We start from the raw sequence: 3100 nt of genomic DNA, 5'->3' as shown, positions 1-3100 counted from the left end.
ACAAAGGCTAAAATAAAAATATCAGACAATATCAAGAGGTGATAAGCATGTTAAGTGACTGGAATTCTCATATCTTGCTGGTGGGAATGCAAAATGTAGAACCATTTAGCAATTTTTTATAAGTCACTGAACAACCCAGAAATGCCACTCCTAGATATTTACCCAAGAGAAATGAAAACATGATCACATAAAGGCCTGTGCCTGGATGTCTATAGCAGCTTGGTTCACCATTTCTCTAAACTGAAAACAACTCAAAATGCACTTTAATAAGTGGATAAACAAACTGTGGCACGTCCATGTAAAGGAACACTATTCTGCAGTGAAAAGTACTGAAGCGTGTAACACCCTGGATGAATCTCGAATGCATTCTGCCAAATGAAAGAAGCCAGACTCAAAAGGTTGCAAACTTTATGATTCCATTTACATGATAATCTGGAAAAGGCAAAAACGGATCAGTAGTTGCCAGGGGCTGAAAATAGAGGGAGAGCTTGATTGCCAAGGGGCATAAGGACATTTTTTGAAGGAGATGGGACAGTTCTAAATCTTGACCCTGGTAGCTTTACATTATTTGTAACCTGATGTGTTAAACTCATAGAATTGCACATCAAAATGGTCAATGTCATACGTAAATTATGCTACATTTAAAAAGGAATACAAATACATAAAATCTAGTTGAAATCAAAAGACATGATAACTAGTTGATGTCAAAAGAACAAATATGCCAGACAATAAAAAAAACATAAATTGTCCAAAGTATCTCCTATTTGACAGTAAACTTAAGTTAGCAGTTGAAATGTCCAGTTACTATCTTTGAAAGTGAAAATGAATCTAACATCTGATTGGTTAGAGCCCATGTACAACTTTGAAAACTACATATTAACGATAACATAAGAATGAAATGGAGCAATGAGTGATCTAAATAGCTATTTAATATAATTTTCTAAATGAAATAATTAACCAAAAAGGCCTTTACTTACTAATTTATTCAGCTATACGGAAATACAGAAATAATCTGAATAATCAAGCCTCCAGGATATAAACTGGAAAATCTTTACTCAACAAAGGCAAATAGCCTGAGGCGCCACTCTCGGCGGGGCAGCGACAGGCAAGGCCATGGTGGCGGCAGCAGCTCGTGGGGCCGGTGCAAGGGCAGCTGCCGGACTGCGGCTCGGGGGCGGTCACACGCGGGCCCCGCACGGGGCCCTTATGCAGGGCACCTGGGACCGCCCCGGACATGAAGCGCTACCTTTGGGAGCGCTACTGGGAGGCGAAGAGGAGCACGGAAGAATTGGTTACTTCAGTTGTGAGCAACTTGTTGAATCCAGATGCCATCTTCTCAGACAATGACAGGAGCCTGTCAGACATTGAAATCTACAGCTTTGATTATGATTACACCTTGGTGTTTTATTCCAAGCACCTCCACACACTGATATTTAATGCCGCTCGGGACCTTCCCATCAACGAACACAGGTATCCCATGGAAATCAGGAAGTATGAGTATGACCCAAACTTTGCAATCCGTGGACTGCATTATGACGTGCAGTGGTCGGTCTTGATGAAGATCAGTGCTTTTCATTACATCCAGCTGGGAACTGTCTACAGAGGCCTCAGCGTGGTCCCTGATGAGGAAGTCATTGAAATGTACGAGGGCTCCCATGTGCCTTTGGAACAGATGAGCAACTTTTATGAGAGTTCCCATGGAAACACCATGACATCATGTCCATGTTCATGGACATCTTCTCCCTGCCCGAGATGACCCTGCTGTCCTGTGTGAACGAGTACTTTCTGAAGAACAACATCGACTATCAGCCTGTGCACCTGTACAAAGACGTCAAGGATTCAATTCAGGAGGTGCACACCAGAGGAATCATGTACAGAGCAGTTGAAGCAGATATTGAAAATACATCTGCTACCCTGAGCAGACCCGTGCAGTGTTGGCCAAACTGGCTGATCGTGGCTAGAAGATGTTTCTCATCACCAATAGCCCCAGTAGCTTTGTGGACAAAGGGATGAGGTATATTGTTGGAAAAGACTGAAGGGACCTGTTTGATGTGGTCATTGTTCAGGCGGAGAAGCCAAACTTCTTTAGTGATAAGTGGAGTCCTTTCCGAAAGGTGAATGTGAAAGGCGTCTTACTCTAGGATAAAATCTACACGTTGCAGAAAGGCCAGATTTATAAGCAGGGCAATTTATATGAATTTTTGAAGCTTACTGGATGGAGGGGATCCAAAGTGTTATATTTTGGTGACCATATATACAGTGACCTGGTGGACTTGACCCTAAAGCATGGCTGGTGAACGGGTGCAATTATCCTGGAATTGACATCTGAGCTCAGAATCATGAACATGGAACAGTACATTCAAACTATTACCTGGCTCCAGACCTTGACTGGGTTATGGGAGCAGATGCAGGTTCACAGAGATGTGGAGTCACAGCTGGTTTTGCAGGAGTGGAAAAAGGAGAGGAAGGAGTGGAGAGAAATGACCAAATGTTCCTTCAGCGCCCAGTATGGAAGCTTGTTCCGCATAGACCAGAACCCCACGTACTTCCTGCGGCGCCTGTCATGATTTGCCGACATCTACGTGGCATCCCTGAGCTGCCTCCTGAGCTATGACATCAGCTACACGTTCTACCCCCGGAGGACCCCACTGCAGCACAAGCTTCCTGCCTGGTCTGACAGGCCCCCGGCCGCCAGGCTGCCACTCCTGCAGGAGGCCCAGGCCAAGTAGCCAGCAGCCCAGCCACGCTGGGCGCGAAAAGCCAGGACCAGCGGCGGCCCTGCACTGGGCAGACGTGACTGTCGCTTACAGACATGCCTTGTGATATCTATTTTGTACATTACGGAGGATACCCGCCAGCTCGTGCAGACAGAAGCTTGCAGCCCACGGGGACTGCCTTCCTGTACATGTGGGGACAGCGGCTGGCTTCCTGTCAACACCCTGTGATCAGCCTTCTTGTTTACTAAGGTACCGTAACTGGCGTCAGATTTTCTGGGATGGGGAGGCTTCTTGATACCATCTCTGGATTCCAGCAGGTGACGTTTTGAAACTCTTCTTGACTCTTCCATGGAAAACGCATGGAAAAACTGAACATTCACAGG

The 3100-nt window shown here is 45.5% G+C and overlaps 1 pseudogene; it reads left to right on the top strand.

The window, feature by feature from the left end:
- Positions 1 to 1113: 1113 nt before the first annotated feature.
- On the top strand, positions 1114 to 2729 carry LOC133104935 (5'-nucleotidase domain-containing protein 3-like; annotated as a pseudogene).
- The last annotated feature ends 371 nt before the right edge of the window (positions 2730 to 3100 follow it).

The sequence above is a fragment of the Eubalaena glacialis genome, chromosome 14 (assembly GCF_028564815.1).
Source record: "Eubalaena glacialis isolate mEubGla1 chromosome 14, mEubGla1.1.hap2.+ XY, whole genome shotgun sequence".
Lineage (NCBI taxonomy): Eukaryota > Metazoa > Chordata > Mammalia > Artiodactyla > Balaenidae > Eubalaena > Eubalaena glacialis.
Note: the sequence above shows the minus strand (reverse complement) of the source record. Positions and strands in the feature narration are given on the sequence as shown.